At 30.8% G+C, this 21,310-nt stretch overlaps 1 protein-coding gene and 2 pseudogenes across 1 annotated transcript in view; 2 read left to right on the plus strand and 1 right to left on the minus strand.

Annotated features, from left to right (window-relative positions):
• Positions 1-21,310, minus strand: part of LOC118679945 (uncharacterized) — a 32,818-nt gene that overhangs the window by 8,579 nt on the left and 2,929 nt on the right. The window lies entirely within an intron of this gene.
• LOC138858009 (NADH-ubiquinone oxidoreductase chain 2-like) lies at positions 5,061-7,871 on the plus strand (annotated as a pseudogene).
• Positions 14,757-16,488, plus strand: LOC138858010 (NADH-ubiquinone oxidoreductase chain 6-like; annotated as a pseudogene).

The raw sequence follows: 21,310 nt of genomic DNA on the forward strand, positions 1-21,310 counted from the left end.
ACTCTCGCACTTCTGCATTACAGCAATTTTAAGTATGGAAAAAAACTTACTTAAAAAAGGTGAGCTTAAGCCAGAATACGATGGCGTGTTAGAAGAATACCTCCATTTAGACCACATGGAGGAAGTAAGCCCATGCGATCATAAATGGCAAATATTACTCATTTTACTTGCCTCATCACGCAGTAGTAAAGCCAGACAAAAAAAACAACTAAAGTAAGAGTTGTATTTAATGCATCAAGATCTACTAGCTCGGGGAATTCCCTAAATGATATTCTATTTACGGGACCCACGCTCCAACCAGATTTAATGCTACTCATTTTAAATTGGCGTATATTCAAATACGTATTTAACGGAGACGTCGAAAAAATGTATAGACAAATAGTCGTACATAAACACGATCAAGATTTTCAGCGAATTATTTTCCGAAAATCTCCCAATAGTCCACTCCGCGACTATAAATTGAAAACAGTTACCTTTGGTGTCAACTGTGCTCCATATTTAGCCATTCGAACACTGCACGAATTGGCAGAAAACACCAAGTCAGAATTTCCTCTGGCAACCCAGGTGTTAAAAACACAAACGTATGTAGACGATATCCTGTCTGGAAGTCACAGTCTTCCACAAGCATACGAGTCACTATCACAGGTGGTAAAAGCCCTCAAAACCGCAGGGTTTCCGTTAAAAAAGATAACGGCGAAGCACCCTAATATCTTAAAGGATATACCTAAAGAAAATCTGTTGGACACTAATTTCCTTAAATTCGAAAAGGAAAGTACAACAAAAACTCTGGGGATCCAATGGAATGCGATATCTGACCAGTTTTCATACACTACAGAGTCAATATCAGCATTATCCGCCATAACAAAGCGACAAATTCTATCCTCTGTGACGAAACTTTCGACCCCGCAGGATGGCTTTCGCCAGTTATGATACAAGCAAAAATTCTAATACAAGAATTATGGCTAGATGGAACCGACTGGGACGAACAAGTAAAACCACTTCGTTTAGAAAAGTGGTCCCAGTTTGCAAACAATCTAAACGATATCTCACAGATACAAATCCCACGATGGGTAAATTATGCCCCAGAGCACAACTACACGGCTTCTGTGACGCTTCTGAAAACGCATATTGCGCAACTATATATGTTCGCACACAAAGCGACAATGCAACCACATGCCACTTACTAGTAGCAAAAGCAAAAGTAGCTACTTTAAAAACAATAAGTCTGCCACGACTTGAATTATGTGGAGCGCTACTACTATCCAAACTCGTGTCCATCGTACAAACGCATTTAAACATGGCACAATATAAATTATATCTATGGTCCGATTCCGAAATTGTACTAGCCTGGTTAGAAAAACCACCACATGCATGAAAGACGTATATTTCCAATCGAACGTCTCAAATCCTTGACCTAGTAGGATCAGCCACTTGGCGACATGTAGCCAGTGCTGACAATCCTGCTGATCTAGGTACAAGAGGATGCAAACCCCTGCATCTTGCCACCACCACCCTCTGGTGGAATGGCCCCCGATGGTTAACAGAATCTCCCGATTCTTGGCCACAATCGCCCATGCGCAATATAATTGCCCCAGAAAGTCGAAAAATTTACTCTTTTCACACAACAGAGGATGATACTGACATCCTCGAACGATTTTCATCGTATCCCCGAGCACTCAGGGTAATCGCTTACATGCTCAAGTTCATATAGCGACTCAAAATTAAACTTAAGGGAGTAACTTCATTACACTCCCAATTCGATACAGTGACGAACCTAGACTTACAAAAAGCAAAGGTCGCTCTTATCGCATCTACGCAAGCGCGCTACTTCAGCCGCGATATATCACTTTTGAGAGAATCAAAACCTATTGACAAGAGAAGTTCCCTCTTAGTCCTAAACCCATTCCTCGACACGAAAGGTCTTCTTCGTGTGAATGGTCGGCTTGCCAATTCAAGCCTGACGTATAACGAACGCCATCCCATAATTGTTCCAGAGAAGTCTCGATTTGCCACACTACTCATCAATTATATCCACATATTAATGCTTCATGCCGAACATCGCCTCATGCAACATATGGTCCGTCAGGAATTTTACATTCCCCGACTTAAGCCCCAAATAAAGAAGTGCATTTTCTTGTGCAAAATCTGTACCACGCACAAGCAAAAGATGAGAACACAGATTATGGCAGCACTTCCCCCGGAACGCTGCAACTTCGCTCTGCCTTTCTCCATCACAGGTGTCGACTTTGCTGGGCCTTTTCAAATAAAGGCGTCCATGTTAAGGTCTCCCACTCTGATGAAAGGCTATGTGGCTGTTTTTGTCTGTTTTACGACAAAAGCAGTGCACCTTGAGCTTTGTACTAATCTGACGAAGGAGGCTTTTTTTGCGGCATTTGCTCGCTTCGTCAGTCGACGCGGGTTTCCATCGAAGATCATGAGCGATAATGGTAAAACATTTATCGGCGCTCAAAGAGCCACCGAAAAACAATTTGTGGACTTTATCAAACAAGTCTCACCTGAGATTGTACAAAAGTACGCACCCCAAGGCATTAATTGGCAATTCATCCCCCCAAGCGCTCCTCATACGGGTGGTTTATGGGAATCAGCTGTAAACAGCTTCAAATCCCACTTCAAAAAAGTAGCTGGAAATTACAAATTCAGTTACGAAGAATTTACAACGTTACTAATCCGTATCGAAGCCGTTCTCAATTCACGGCCACTAACGACACTCTCGCAAGATTTGACAGCCCTAACTCCAGGGCATTTTCTCAAAGGAACACCCATTCTGGCCATACCTGAGCCAGGCGTGGAGTCGCTATCCTTATTAAATCGATGGGAAAGAATCAAAATTCTCCATCATGACTTTAGCCGTCGATGGAAAGAAGAATATTTAAAGGACCTCCACAAGAGGTACCGCTGGAAAACTCCAGAAAAAGCGCCAAAGCTTGGAGATTGCGTCCCCCATGATGATTGTCTCCCCCCACAGAATGGCGGCTTGGCCGCATAGAAAAGCTTCATTCCGGATACGACGGTCATATCCGAATAGTAGATCTCTGCACGCAATCGGGAACGCTAACCAGACCGCTCGTAAAACTATGCTTCCTGCCCACCTACCGTACTACCGAAGCTAAAATGATATCCAAATCAAATAAATCGAGTCAATAAACCCGCAAATAAAGAAAAAAAAACAACAATCCCAAACCAAAGAGAAAGGAACGCAGCACAACCACCGGCAGCGTCGCCATTGATGCCACCGGAGCCGCACCGCACCCGATGTCCGCTGTGTCGCCGCTCACACCGGCTACAGCACTGTAGCATCTTTAAATCAATGCAACCCAGTCAACGTCAGCGGGTAGCCCAGGCGCATGGACACTGCCTCAATTGCCTAAGTGTCACCCATACGACGCAAGAGTGTGACTCGGAGTGTTCGTGTCAGTTGTGCGAAAGGCTACACCATATGTTCCTTCACCGCACGGCGCCGACGGCCCAGAGCATCATCCCGCCGCCCCACTGGCCTCAGCAGTGTTGTAGCAACGTTGCAACAACTGCAGAATTTGCTAGGCTAAATATTTGCCTAGGTGGGCCGGGATGGTTAAATGACTAATTCAACATATCATCCCACACACATTCCACACCAACCCTACCACCACGATCACCCCACACATGCAGACCCACTACACACCACACCGAAGGAGTTAAAAAGGGGACGACGAGCGATCACAGGCCCCTTTTTTCGCTACATCATCGTAACGTCGCCATCTCCGCTACCGGCTGTTTTTAAAATCGCGTCCATACTAGGTCTTACGGAAAAGTTGTGAACTTAAAGAAAAAAAAAAATAATAAAGAAAATTTAATTTAAATTGCAAACTAAAAAAAAAGCGTGGTCATTATAAAACAAGATAAGGAAAAGAAGTTGGTGAGTGATATCTTTGTGACATAGTTTAAACAGGATGAGAAAGAACTTTATGCCATAGTTTGGGCATTAAAAACTTTAAGAAACTACCTTTATGGAGTATCAGATTTAGAAATACATACAGATCACCAACCTTTGACTTTTGCAGTTTCTTCGAGCAATCCCAATGTAAAAATTAAAAGATGGCATACCATTATTGAGGAATATGCTCCAAAAATGATTTATAAACCGGGAAAAATGAATATAGTCGGATGAAATATCCCGACAAAACATAAATAATATAACTGATGTTTCATCAATGGACACACAACATTCAGCAGAGAGTTCTGATAATACACAAATTCAAGAAAAAAAAACCCATTGAATCAATTCAAGCAACAAATACTTCTTAGTAAAGGTCGCTTTACCATTCACGAATCTATTAATAATTTTAATAAAACTAGACATATTATTGAATATGATACACTCGAAAATTTAATGACTATTCTAAAAGAATTTTTACAACCAAATCAAGATACAAGATAAATTTTAAATTTTTATTTATATAATATTAAAAATAAATAAATGATATACCAAGTTAAGATTAATAGATATATATATACATATAAATATTTAGTTAATTAATAGATATCTATAATCATATAAAACAAAGCCTTAAGATTCATAGATGTATAACAATTATATCAATTTATTAGTATATAATATAATCTAACATTATAAACATTTTTATAGATTAATGATAAAAATAAATGTATTGTATTCATCTTTCTATTTATATGAAGTTGGTCTTTTAATTCTCGGAAATGTCTATATTGGAATTTTAAATTATCTAGTTAACTTTTTAATTTAATTTTTAAACTACTTTTTTTATTTATGTAAATCAAAAAAATTTTATAATTAATTAAATAATGTATATATATTAAAATTAAGTATTAATAAAAAAAAAAAATCCTAAGGAAATCACCCTATTTCAAATGAAATAAGTTAATTTCATTCAATGAATTGCCTGATAAAAGGGTTACCTTGATAGGGTAAATTATGTAATAACATTACATTCATTATATTTAATAGAATTAAACTATTCCTAAAAGTATCAAAAACTTTTGTGCATCATACACTAAAATATAAACTTAAAAAGATAAGCTAATTAAGCTACTGGGCTCATACCCCACTTATAAAGGTTCCAACCCTTTTCTTTTTAATTTTTAATAATTCAGCTAAAATTATATTTTTCTTTATCCTAATAACAGGAACTATAATTGCCGTCTCGTCTAATTCTTGACTAGGTGCTTGAATAGGATTAGAAATCAATTTATTATCATTTATCCCCCTAATAAATAATAATAACTTGATATCTACAGAAGCCTCATTAAAGTACTTTTTAACTCAAGCTATAGCCTCAGCTGTATTACTATTTGCTATCATAATAAGATACCTAAACAACCATCCTATTATACAAGATAATACCATCTACGGTGACTTAATAATTACTTCATCATTATTGTTAAAAAGTGGTGCTGCACCTTTCCACTTCTGATTCCCTAATGTAATAGAAGGGCTCTCCTGAATAAGTGCACTCACTTTAATGACATGACAAAAAATCGCCCCCCTTATATTAATTTCTTACACTATACAAAGCAATTTTATTATCTTAGTAATTATTACTTCGACTATTACCGGTTCCTTAGGAGGGCTTAACCAAACCTCCCTAAGGAAATTAATGGCTTTTTCATCCATCAATCATTTAGGATGAATACTAGCAGCTATACAAGCAAATGAATCGCTATGAATTATTTATTTCTCTTTTTACACATTCCTATCTTTCAGCCTAATCTTCATATTCAATAGCTTCAAAATATTTCATATTAATCAATTATTTAATTCATTTTTCAGTTCTAAAATTCTAAAATTCACCCTATTTTTAAATTTATTATCTTTAGGGGGACTACCGCCTTTTATCGGATTTTTACCTAAATGATTAGTTATTCAATTACTAGTGTTAAAAAATCAATACATCTTAATAACAATTATAACAGTAATAACATTAATCACATTATTTTTTTATTTACGATTATGCTTCGCAGCCTTTATACTTAATTATTACGAAAACAATTGACCTACTAATATAAAAATTAATTTTATCTCTTTCAAAATTATATTAACCCTATCTTTCATCCCCACTTTCAGTTTAATCCTAGTGTCTATAATTTATTTATTCTTATAAATTTTATAGCAAGGCTTTAAGTTAATCAAACTAATAGCCTTCAAAGCTATAAATATAAGTTTAATCTTTTAAGCCTTAGTAAAATTTTACTCCTTTAGAATTGCAGTCTAATATCATTATTGACTACAAGGCCATGATTAAAAAGAATAAATTCTTATAGATAGATTTACAGTCTATCGCCTAAACTTCAGCCATTTAATCGCGACAATGGCTATTTTCAACAAATCACAAAGATATTGGAACTTTATACTTCATTTTCGGAGCCTGAGCAGGAATAGTTGGCACATCTCTTAGAATTTTAGTTCGAGCAGAACTAGGTCATCCTGGAGCATTAATTGGAGATGATCAAATTTATAATGTAATTGTAACTGCTCACGCTTTCGTAATAATTTTTTTCATAGTTATACCTATTATAATCGGGGGGTTTGGAAATTGATTAGTCCCTTTAATATTAGGGGCACCAGATATAGCATTCCCCCGAATAAATAATATAAGATTCTGGTTATTACCCCCTTCTCTCACTCTATTGTTAGTCAGCAGCATAGTGGAAAACGGAGCCGGTACAGGTTGAACTGTATACCCACCATTATCATCTATTATTGCACATGGAGGAGCATCTGTCGATCTAGCCATCTTTTCACTCCATTTAGCAGGTATCTCCTCAATCTTAGGAGCTGTAAATTTTATTACAACAGTAATTAATATGCGATCAACAGGAATCACATTCGATCGAATACCTTTATTTGTTTGAGCAGTAGTACTAACAGCCCTACTACTTTTACTATCTCTACCTGTCTTAGCCGGTGCTATCACAATACTTTTAACAGATCGAAATCTGAATACTTCCTTTTTCGACCCAGCCGGTGGAGGAGACCCAATCCTTTACCAACATTTATTTTGATTTTTCGGACACCCAGAAGTATATATTCTAATTCTCCCTGGATTTGGTATAATCTCTCACATTATTAGTCAAGAATCAGGTAAAAAGGAAACCTTTGGGTCTCTAGGAATAATCTACGCTATAATAGCAATTGGACTTCTAGGTTTTATTGTATGAGCTCACCATATATTTACAGTAGGAATAGATGTAGACACTCGAGCCTACTTTACTTCAGCTACAATAATCATTGCAGTACCTACAGGCATTAAAATTTTCAGTTGATTAGCTACTCTTCACGGCACACAGTTAAATTATTCCCCAGCAATATTATGAGCCCTAGGATTTGTATTCTTATTTACAGTAGGAGGATTAACGGGAGTTGTACTTGCTAATTCTTCTGTAGACATTATTTTACATGATACATACTATGTAGTAGCCCATTTTCACTACGTACTATCTATGGGAGCAGTATTCGCAATTATAGCCGGATTTGTACACTGATACCCCCTATTCACCGGACTAAATCTAAACCCTAATTGATTAAAAAGTCAATTTATTATTATATTTATCGGCGTAAATTTAACATTCTTCCCTCAACATTTCTTAGGATTAGCGGGAATACCGCGCCGATACTCAGATTACCCAGACGCCTATACAACATGAAATGTAGTATCCACAATTGGCTCATCTATTTCTTTACTAGGAATCTTATTTTTCTTATTTATTATTTGAGAAAGATTAGTAACACAACGGCAAGTAATTTACCCCATACAACTTAATTCATCAATTGAATGACTTCAAAATACTCCTCCAGCCGAACATAGTTACTCAGAATTACCTCTTTTAACTAATTATCTAATATGGCAGATTAGTGCAATGGATTTAAGCTCCATATATAAAGTATTTTACTTTTATTAGAAACGAATGACAACATGAGCTGCCCTTGGCCTTCAAGATAGAGCCTCCCCTCTTATAGAACAACTTACCTTCTTCCATGATCACGCACTAATAATTCTAGTAATAATCACAACATTAGTTGGCTACTTAATATTTATACTATTTTTCAACTCATATACAAACCGAAATCTCCTCCACGGACAAACCATTGAAATAATTTGAACAATCCTCCCAGCTATTGTACTCCTATTTATTGCTCTTCCATCTCTTCGACTACTTTATTTATTAGATGAAATTAATGAACCTTCAGTAACTCTTAAAGCCATCGGGCATCAATGATACTGAAGCTATGAATACTCAGATTTTTTAAACGTTGAATTTGACTCTTATATAATTCCAACCAACGAATTATCCGCAGATGGATTCCGTCTATTAGATGTTGACAACCGAGTAATTCTACCTATAAACTCACAAATTCGAATTTTAGTGACAGCTGCAGATGTTATTCATTCTTGAACAGTCCCTGCTCTAGGCGTAAAAGTAGATGGAACACCAGGACGATTAAACCAAACAAACTTCCTAATAAACCGGCCTGGTTTATTTTACGGCCAATGTTCAGAAATTTGCGGAGCTAATCACAGATTTATACCTATTGTAATCGAAAGACTCCCTGTTAATCATTTCATTAAATGAGTAACTAATAGAGCTAACTCATAACTTTCATTAGATGACTGAAAGCAAGTATTGGTCTCTTAAACCACCTAATAGTAAATTAGCGCTTACTTCTAATGAAAAAATTAGTTAAAAAATAACATTAGTATGTCAAACTAAAATTATTAAATTATTTAATATTTTTTAATCCCACAAATAGCCCCTATAGGTTGATTAAGCTTATTTATTGTCTTTTCAATTACCTTTATTTTATTTAGCATAATAAATTATTACTCCGTAATCCCCCAAACACCTAAATCACAAATTTCAAATAAGTATTCAACAACTTCTTTAAATTGAAAATGATAACTAATCTATTCTCCGTATTCGACCCGTCCTCAAGCATCTTCAATCTTTCTATAAATTGAATAAGAACATTTTTAGGGTTAACATTAATCCCTTCCGCCTATTGATTAATACCCTCCCGATGACATATCTTCTGAAACTCAATTCTACTAACCTTACATAAAGAATTCAAAACTCTTTTAGGCCCCTCAGGACATTCAGGTTCAACTTTCATTTTTGTCTCTCTATTTTCACTAATTTTATTTAATAATTTTATAGGATTATTCCCTTACATTTTTACTAGAACAAGTCATCTTACATTAACTCTTACACTAGCTCTACCCCTATGACTATGTTTTATATTATATGGATGAATTAACCATACCCAACATATATTTGCACACTTAGTACCCCAAGGAACTCCAGCAGTACTTATACCATTTATAGTCTGTATTGAAACTATTAGTAACATTATCCGCCCTGGAACCTTAGCTGTTCGATTAGCAGCCAACATAATTGCAGGACACCTACTCCTTACTCTATTAGGTAACACTGGACCTTCACTTTCCTACATAATTATATCATTTTTATTAATAGGTCAAATTGCTCTTCTAGTACTAGAATCAGCTGTTGCTATTATTCAATCATATGTATTTGCAGTATTAAGAACACTATACTCTAGCGAAGTAAATTAATGTCAACACACTCAAATCACCCATTCCATTTAGTAGATTACAGCCCCTGACCTTTAACAGGAGCAATTGGAGCTATAACATCCGTATCAGGATTAGTAAAATGATTCCATCAATATGACATTTCACTCTTTGTATTAGGCAATATGATTACCATTTTAACAGTATACCAATGATGACGAGATGTCTCTCGAGAAGGAACCTTTCAAGGCCTACACACTCTACCCGTAACCTTAGGACTTCGATGAGGAATAATCCTATTCATTTTATCAGAAGTATTGTTCTTTGTATCTTTTTTCTGAGCTTTTTTTCATAGAAGACTATCTCCAGCTATCGAATTAGGGGCTATATGGCCTCCAGCAGGAATTCAACCATTTAATCCATTCCAAATCCCTTTACTAAATACAGCAATCCTTTTATCTTCAGGAGTCACAGTGACTTGAGCTCACCACAGACTAATAGAAGGTAATCATTCACAAGCTACACAAGGATTATTTTTTACAGTACTATTAGGAATTTATTTTACTATTTTACAAGCGTACGAATATATTGAAGCCCCATTTACTATTGCAGACTCAGTTTATGGGTCTACCTTTTTCATAGCAACAGGATTCCACGGAATTCACGTATTAATCGGAACTTCATTCCTACTTGTATGCCTAATCCGCCATTTAAATAATCATTTTTCAAAAACACATCATTTTGGATTCGAAGCAGCTGCATGATACTGACATTTTGTTGATATTGTTTGACTATTCCTATATATCTCAATTTACTGATGAGGAGGCTAATTTATAATTATCTATATAGTATATAAGTATATTTGACTTCCAATCATAAGGCCTACTAATTAGTAGTATAGATAATCTTTTCAATTGCTATTATAACATCAATTTTAATTATTATCGCAAGAGTAGTAATAATATTAGCATCTATTTTATCAAAAAAAACTCTTACAGATCGTGAAAAATGTTCTCCATTTGAATGTGGATTCGACCCAAAATCATCCTCTCGATTACCTTTTTCACTTCGATTCTTTCTAATCACTATCATTTTCTTAATTTTTGATGTAGAAATTGCTCTTATTTTACCCATAATTTTAATTATCTCCACTTCAAATATAATCGTATGAACAACAACAAGAGTTGTATTTATCATTATTCTAATTATCGGCCTATATCACGAATGAAACCAAGGTATACTAAATTGATCAAACTAGGGTTGTAGTTAATTATAACAGTTGATTTGCATTCAAAAAGTATTGAAATATTCAATCTACCTTAAACCAAGAATATGAAGCGATTTATTGCAATTAGTTTCGACCTAATCTTAGGTATTTAATACCCCTATTCTATATATATACCTCTAATAATTAAATATTAATTGAAGCCAAACAGAGGCTTATCACTGTTAATGATAGAACTGAGATTATTCTCCAATTAAGGAAGTATGAGGTTCAAGAAAAAGCCGCTAACTTTTATCTTTTAATGGTTAAACTCCATTTATACTTCTATTTATATAGTTTAAAAAAAACATTACATTTTCATTGTAAAAACAAAATTACTTATTTTTATAAATTACTAAAATAAATACACTATATCCAAGAATTAGACAATTACCCTAACATCTTCAGTGTTATGCTCTATTTTAAGCTACTTGAATTAAAATATCAAAAAAAAAAATAAAATAATAATTCACAAAACAAATAATAATAAATAAATCTTCAAACTATTATTATGTATAACAAATACATGCCGAGAATAACTAACTAAATTATTATATAAATTCTGACCCCCTAAAAATTCCGATCAACCTTGATCAAATGATTTACAAACTCTTCCCCCTAAAATCAAAGAATAATTAATAATCCCATAAGTAGAGATATAAGGCATAAATCACATCGAACCAAAAAAATAACTTACCAAATAATTATGTAAAGACTTATTAAAATAAAATAAAGAAACATCTGAAATTAAATACCCAAATACCCCTCCTATAACACAAACAAACAAAGTTAATAACTTCAAATAACTAGGTAAACAAATTATATAAGGAGTTGAAAAAATTAATCAATTCAACATTCTACCCCCAATAATTCTCATAATTAATAGCCCACTTATGCCACGTAACATGATTCAACCCTCATCACTAAGCATATTTAAAGAACCACAATTCAGCTCCCCAGTTATAGAATAATATACTAACCGAAAAGAATAACAAACTGTTAACCCAGTAGAAAAAAAATATAAAAAAAAAGAAAATATATTAATATTTCTTAAAGAAACAATTTCTAAAATCATATCCTTAGAATAAAACCCAGCTAAAAAAGGTATGCCACATAAAGCCAAATTAGCTACATTAAAACATCCTGAAGTCAAAGGCATATAAACACTTAGCCCTCCTATTAACCGAATATCCTGTGAATTATTTATATTATGAATAATAGCCCCAGCACACATAAACAACAAAGCCTTAAATAAAGCATGAGTTAATAAATGAAAAAAAGCAAGTTTATAAAATCCTATAGATAAAATTCTTATTATTAATCCCAACTGTCTAAGAGTAGATAATGCAATAATCTTCTTTAAATCAAATTCAAAATTGGCTCCTAACCCAGCTATAAATATAGTTAATCCAGATAATAATAACAATAAATCTCCCAATCATCTACCTCTTAATAAAACATTAAAACGAATTAATAAATAAACACCAGCAGTTACTAAAGTTGAAGAATGAACTAAAGCAGAAACTGGAGTGGGAGCAGCCATAGCAGCTGGCAATCAAGATGAAAAAGGAATTTGAGCTCTCTTAGTTATAGCTGCTAATATAATTAACCCCCCAATAATTTCTATCTCCATTCTATGTTTTATAGTTTCTAAATAAAAAATATAATTTCATCTCCCATAATTTAATATTCAAGCAATTGCTAATAAAAAAGCTACATCTCCAATTCGATTAGATAGTGCTGTTAATATCCCAGCATTATATGACTTAACATTTTGAAAATAAATTACCAAACAATAAGAAACTAATCCCAACCCATCTCATCCTAATAAAATTCTAATTATATTAGGACTAATAATTAACAACATTATTGATAATACAAACATAAGCACTAATATAATAAATCGATTAATATTTTTATCCTCTCTCATATATTCCTTTCTATAATAAATTACCAACGAAGCAATTAATAAAACAAAAGATATAAACAATAATCTCATTCAATCGAATAAAAAAGTTATAACAATTCTCACAGAATTTAAACTAACAACTTCTCATTCCAAAAATACAGAATAATCATTTAATAAAAAAAAAAGTCTTAATAAAAAAAAATTAATTCTAACTATAATTAAAATTAAAAATCTAATTCTACAAATTGATAAATACTTCACGATCTAAAATGATTAACTCATATCATTGACACCACAAATCAATATTTTAAATAAACTATTTAAATTTAAAGCCAAAATAAACAAATATCTCTTTTTAAAATCAACAAATTTAAAGGAAATCAATGAAGGAATAATAAAAGGTATTCACGAATCTTACCCCCTCTAAATGAATAAATACCTGAAAACCCCCTACCATGTTGACTATAGGCGTACAAATACAAAGTATAAGCAGCTCTAAAAAAAGACAACAAAGATAAAGAAATTATAGTAATTGAAGACCAACTAATAATTCTATTTAATAAAGAAATTTCCCCCAATAAATTCAAAGAAGGTGGAGCAGCTATATTACAAGCTCTTAACAAAAACCACCACAAAGTCATTGAAGGTATAAAATTCAATAAACCCTTATTAATCAATAAGCTACGACTCCCTAACCGTTCATAAGTAATATTCGCCAAACAAAATAATCCTGACGAACACAATCCATGAGCAATTATCAAAGTATAAGAACCACAAAGTCCTCAGTAAGTTAAAGTTATCAAACCACCTAAAACAATCCCCATATGAGCTACAGAAGAATAAGCAATTAAAGCCTTTAAATCAGTTTGACGTAAACAAACTAATCTAATTAAAACCCCCCCAACTAATCTAATTCTTACTCATAAATAATTATACTTAATTCCTCTTACTTGTAAAAAAGAAAAAACTCGTAACAACCCATAGCCCCCCAATTTTAACATAATTCCAGCTAAAATTATTGACCCAGAAACCGGGGCTTCAACATGAGCTTTAGGTAACCACAAATGAACCAAAAACATTGGCATCTTAACTAAAAAAGCTAAAATTAAAGACAAATAAAGTAAATCATAATTAAACATATAATTACTTAATAAATAAAAATCCATTGTATTTAAACTGTTATACAAATAAAAAATCCCAACTAATATAGGTAAAGAAACTAATAAAGTATAAAACAATAAATACACCCCCGCCTGAAGACGTTCAGGTTGATACCCTCATCCTAAAATTAAAAATAAAGTAGGAATCAATCTTCTTTCAAAAAATAAATAAAACATAAACAAGCTCATTCTTCTAAAAGTCAAAACTAAAAAAATTAACAAAATTAAAATATTAAATAAAAATAAATTTTTATAACTATCATACTTATAAACAGACTCACTAGCTGTAAGTATAAGAGTACAAATCCAAAATCTTAACAAAATCAATCCATAAGAAATCACATCAAACCCTAAAAAATAAGAAATATTCACAAAATAATTTGTACAATAATTTAAAACAATAAAAATAAAAGTTACAATAAATAATAAATTTTGAACCATTCAAAATAAACCATTTATAAAACAAATAGGACTAATAAAAATTATTATAAAAATTAATTTTAACATTGCAAAACATTAAACGATTGAAAATAATCATTTCCATGTGTACGAATTATAGAAACCAAAATAGAAAGCCCCAAAGCACCTTCACAAACTCTAAAAGTTAAAAATATTATACTAAAAAATCTTCTATAATCTATCAAATTCAAATAGATAAACAAAAGAAAAAATAAATTCAACACAATATATTCCAATCTCAAAAGCATTGATAATAAATGTTTTCGATTAGAAACAAAAACAAAAATACCTATTAAAAATAAAAAACAAGGTAACCCTCAATATAATCTTATTAACATTAGTTTTAATAGTTTAATAAAAACATTGGTCTTGTAAACCAAAAATAAGATTTAATCTTTTAAAACTTCAAGAGAAAAGAAATAACTTTATCATTAATCCCCAAAATTAATATTTTAATTAAACTACCTCTTGAAATCATACAATTCTTATTATATTCTTCCACATTAATTTCAAGATTTATTTTCATTCAAATAAACCACCCATTAGCTATAGGATTAATACTTTTAATTCAAACACTACAAATTTGTTTATTAACAGGACTAATAGCAAAAAGATTCTGATTCTCCTATATTTTATTTTTAATTTTTCTAGGAGGAATATTAGTATTATTCATCTATGTAACTTCATTAGCTTCAAATGAAATATTTTCTTTATCCATAAAATTAACAACTCTTTGTATTACTATTATAACAAGTCTTACATTTATTTCTCTATTTATTGATAAACTATCTACACTTCCTTTTATTCAAAACTTAGAAATAAATACCTACTTTAATCCTAACTTATTTACACATGAAAATTCATTAAATCTACATAAATTATATAACTTCCCAACAAACCTAATAACAATTTTATTAATAAATTATTTATTAATTACACTAATTGCAGTAGTAAAAATTACTAAATTATTCTACGGACCTCTCCGGCCTATAAACTAATGAACAAACCTTTACGAACCCAACATCCCCTATTTCAAATTGCAAATAATGCTCTAGTAGATCTTCCAGCACCAATTAATATTTCAGCCTGATGAAACTTCGGGTCATTATTAGGATTATGTTTAACTATTCAAATTTTAACGGGATTATTCCTAGCTATACATTACACCGCAGATATCAGCTTAGCGTTCAATAGAGTAAATCACATTTGTCGTGACGTAAACTATGGTTGATTACTACGAACTATTCACGCTAACGGTGCTTCATTTTTTTTTATTTGTATTTACTTACATGTAGGACGTGGAATTTACTACGGCTCATATTTATTTACTCCTACATGATTAGTGGGAGTCCTAATCTTATTTTTAATTATAGCAACAGCTTTCATAGGATATGTCCTACCTTGAGGACAAATATCTTTCTGAGGAGCAACAGTTATTACTAATTTATTATCCGCTATCCCATACCTAGGAATTGATTTAGTACAATGAGTATGAGGAGGATTCGCAGTAGACAATGCTACTCTAACCCGATTTTTCACATTTCACTTCATCTTACCATTTATTGTACTAGCAATAACATTAATTCATCTTTTATTTCTCCATCAAACCGGTTCAAATAATCCCATCGGATTAAATTCCAATATTGACAAAATCCCTTTCCACCCCTACTTTTCATACAAAGATATTGTTGGATTTGTAATTATAGTAGCAGCCCTACTACTCTTAACATTAATTAACCCATATTTATTAGGAGACCCAGACAACTTTATCCCAGCTAATCCTTTAGTTACCCCAGTTCATATTCAGCCAGAATGATATTTCCTTTTCGCCTACGCCATTCTTCGGTCAATCCCTAATAAACTAGGAGGAGTTATTGCTCTAGTATTATCAATTGCTATTCTAGCTATTCTTCCATTTTACCACATAAGAAAATTCCGGGGAATTCAATTTTACCCAATCAATAAAATTTTATTTTGAACTATAGTGGTTACAGTAATTTTATTAACATGAATTGGAGCACGACCAGTAGAAGAACCTTACGTTCTAGTAGGACAAATCCTAACTATCATTTATTTTTTATATTATATTATTAACCCATTAATTAATAAATGATGAGATAATTTAATTAATTAGTCAATGAGCTTGAACAAGCATGTGTTTTGAAAACACAAGATAGAAATTAACCTTTCTATTGACTTTACTAAATAAAATTAACCATATATAATAAATCAACAATAATTTAAACCCAATTACAAATAACAAAAAATTTAATGAAAAAGGTAAAAAACTCTTTCAAGCTAAATATATCAATTTATCATAACGAAACCGAGGTAAAGTACCTCGAACCCAAATAAACATAAATGAAATAAAAGTCAACTTTAAATAAAATATAATACTAAACAAATCACACCCCAAAAAAATAACACAAAATAATATACTTATAAATAAAATTCTAGCATATTCAGCTATAAAAATTAAAGCAAACCCCCCTCTTCTGTATTCAATATTAAACCCAGAAACCAATTCCGATTCACCCTCAGCAAAATCAAAAGGAGTTCGATTAGTTTCAGCCAAACAAATACAAAACCACACTAATCTTATAGGAAACAAAATTACCAAAAACCAAACAAATTTTTGATAATAAAAAAAATCTAAAATATTATATCTACCAATTAAAAAAACAAAAGATAACAACACCAACGCTATTCTAACTTCATAAGAAATTGTTTGTGCAACAGCACGTAGTCCCCCTAATAAAGCATAATTAGAATTAGATGATCAACCAGCAACCATAACAGTATAAACCCCCAATCTAGCACAACACAAAAAAAATAACAACCCTAAATTAAAAGAAAATAATTTAACAAATAAAGGAATACACAACCAAGCAACTAAAGACAAAAATAAAGAAAAAATAGGAGAAAAATAATAAGAGATATAATTCGATAAAAGGGGGTAAGTTTGTTCCTTAGTAAATAACTTAATTGCATCACAAAAAGGTTGAGGAATACCTATTAAACCAACCTTATTAGGACCTTTACGAATCTGAATATAACCTAAAACCTTACGTTCCAAAAGAGTTAAAAAAGCTACTCTCACTAAAACGCAAATTACTAAAATTAAACCTCCAATAACTGATAAAATAAATTCCATAAAAAACAAGTACTATTTGTAATAATAAATTACATAAATAAATTCTAAATTTATTGCACTAATCTGCCAAAATAGTAATTAATCACATTCTATAAATAAAATATTATTATTTTAATGCCTGGTCCTTTCGTACTAAGGCATTATAAAAATTTAAAGATAGAAACCAACCTGGCTTACGCCGGTCTGAACTCAGATCATGTAAGAATTTAAAAGTCGAACAGACTTAACATTTAAGCGACTACACCTAAAATTATATCTTAATCCAACATCGAGGTCGCAAACTTTTTTATCGATATGAACTCTCCAAAAAAATTACGCTGTTATCCCTAAAGTAACTTAATCTTATAATCACTATTAATGGATCAATAACTCATAAATTAATGATTTTAAATAATTAAAAGTTAATTAAATTTTAATATCACCCCAACAAAATATTTTATATTATAAAAATAAACCAATCCCAAAAAATTTAAACAACACAAAATATAAAGATTTATAGGGTCTTCTCGTCTTTTAAATATATTTTAGCTTTTTGACTAAAATATAAAATTCTGTTATAAATTTATATGAAACAGCTTATACCTCGTCCAACCGTTCATACCAGCCTTCAATTAAAAGACTAATGATTATGCTACCTTTGCACAGTTAAAATACTGCGGCCATTTAAATAATTTCAGTGGGCAGGTCAGACTTTAAAAATAACTCAAAAAGACATGTTTTTGTTAAACAGGCGGGTAAAAAATTTGCCGAGTTCTTTATATAAACTTAACATAAAAAATTATCTAAACAAAACATATACTAATTCTATCATTATTCCCCTTTATAAATTATTAATAAAACAATTTTTATAAATAAATTAAAATATAATAAATAATATAATTAATAAAATAATTTATAACAAACTTTATAATGATTGCTAATTCTAAGCATACATTTTATACTACTACTATTAATTTTTAATAATTTATCTTAAAGCTTATCCCTTAAGATATTCAAGTTAATAAATATTTTAATTAATTAAATAACCAAAAAATCAAAAACTTGTAAATTAAATTTATTTCTAAAAAAACTAGATACCTTTATAAACGAATAACATCTCATTTCTAATAATTTATTTAAAATAATTTTGACACATTAACTTTAATAAATTATTAACTCTTATAAAATCGAGATCAATAAATTTCTATTAATTATTTAATAAACCCTGATACACAAGGTACAATAAATTAAATCTTCTTTCACCACAAAAATTTTTCAAAATATTTCAATTACCTTTCACAATACTAATAAACTATTATAAAAATTATTTTTTCATTAAAAATTACTAAAACATTAAATTATACAATTATTTTTAATACAATAAATCAAAAAACTAAAAAAATTAATAAATAAATATTGTTCAATTTATATTGATTTGCACAAAAACCTTTTCAATGTAAATGAAACGCTTTACTAAATAAGCTTTAAACTGTCATTCTAGATACACCTTCCGGTACATCTACTATGTTACGACTTATCTTACCTTAATAGTAAGAGCGACGGGCGATGTGTGCATATTCTAGAGCTAAAATCAAATTAACAATCTTTAAAATTTTACTATCAAATCCACCTTCACTAAAATATTTCAAAATTAGATCCGTCTAAATAAATTTATTGTAACCCATCTCTACTTAAACATAAGCTACACCTTGATCTGATATACATTCTTATAAAAATTATAGAAAATTATTTTTCTAATAAAATATTCTGATAACGACGGTATATAAACTGAAAAACAAATTCAAGCGAGGTTCATCGTGGATTATCAATTACAGGACAGGTTCCTCTGAATAGACTAAAATACCGCCAAATTTTTTAAGTTTCAAGAACATAACTACTACTACCTTAGTGTTTATAATTACATTTTAAATAATAGGGTATCTAATCCTAGTCTATAATTAAAATTTACAAGCTTCAAAATATTTACACAAAAAAATTCTCAAATTTAAAATTTCACCTAATAAACTCAATATTATTTCAAAACAATACATTTTAACTCACACCAAACCAATTTTATTCGCATTATTTGTATAACCGCGGCTGCTGGCACAAATTTAACCAATGCTCTATGAAATCACTATCTCCAAGTTTCCTTGATTAATAATTCTATTTACTGAGATTACAATTAAAATTTAATTACTATTTAAATAAATAAAAATACACGCAAAAACTTACATATAAAATAAATCAATAATAAAATTTAAAGCCAAAATAAAACTTTAATGTTAACAAATAAAAATTTATCAATCAGTAATTTATAAATAAATAACACATTTAAATAACAATTATTAATTCATAAAGTTAAAAAATTCAAATTTTATTAAATAAAAAAAAAATAGTAATTCCTCCCATGTCAGTAACCAATAATCTTGTAACTACAATATATTGTACACCTGAAGACTTATATGAAATAAAGGTTAAATTAAAAGAAACATTTACTAACACGTTTTTATTTACACAAAATTTTCCCATGGATATACCAAACAAAGAAGACCAGGGAACAATAATAGAGCAAACTCAGAACAGAGCGCACAGGGGCTTTGACGAAAATATTAAACAAATCTCAACTTTTTACTATTGGCCAGAAATGCATAAACAATTTAAAGAATACATTAGAAATTGTGAAATTTTTAATAAAAATATATATGATAGACATCCCATAAAAATACCTATTGGAGAGGTCCCTATACCTAAAGAGAAGGGAATTCAAATACACATAGATATATTTTATGCACAATCATTAAAATTCATTACATGTATCGATAGTTATTCAAAGTTTTTGGTTATTAAACAAATTGAAGATAAGATTAATTTAGAAGATAAAGTGTTAGATATATTACAAAGTTTCCCTAATGTAAAGAGAATAACAATTGATAATGAACTAGGATTTACTACGGTACAATTTAAATCCCTGATGCAGAGACTTCAGATTGAAATTTATTTCTGCAACCCAAATCATAGCACTACAAATGGTCAGATAGAGAGGGTCCATTCAACAATAATTGAAGTATCACGATGTATTAAACCAGAATATAATTTAATCAGCTTTTCGGAATCAATATATAGAGCCGCACACCAATACAATAAAACTATACATTCGGTAACTGGTAAGAAACCATTCGAAGTCCTTTATAATAAGGTCTCTCATGATAATTTACCAGACAAGCTTTTATTAGCACAAACTGGGATGCTAGAAAGACAAAATAAAAATAGATTTACCAAAACATATTTATGTAGAGAGGTTATATATGAAAAAATAATAGGGGAGAGAAATAAGCTAAATCCTAGATACAAGAAACAAGTAATATAAGAAGATTTAGGGAATGAGGTTGAAATTAACTACAGAAATAGAATAGTACCTAAAGATAATATTAAATCTTGAATATATACTTTCAGAAAATGATATCCTTAATATTTCTAATATTAATTGTTCAAACAATGACGGACATTGTGGACTATACAAGAGAAGAATATGTCTTATTAGAGGACGGAGACGTAGCTTTATACAATGACTATGGCGACATTTTTCACATTACTAATTTAACTTATTTTAGAGAACTTATAAATTCAGGCAAAAGTTATAGTAATAAAAAATACAGATATAATCATTTACATGGAAATTATGAAAATGAGGTAGCATATATTAATGATTTAGATACAGAACCAGAAATTGAAATTACCGAAACTTTATTAGAGCAAATACAAATAAAGATACAAGATATAAAAGAGGGATAAATGAATTAGGGACACTATGGAAGTGGA

The sequence above is a fragment of the Bactrocera oleae genome, chromosome X (genome assembly GCF_042242935.1).
Source record: "Bactrocera oleae isolate idBacOlea1 chromosome X, idBacOlea1, whole genome shotgun sequence".
Classification (NCBI taxonomy): domain Eukaryota; kingdom Metazoa; phylum Arthropoda; class Insecta; order Diptera; family Tephritidae; genus Bactrocera; species Bactrocera oleae.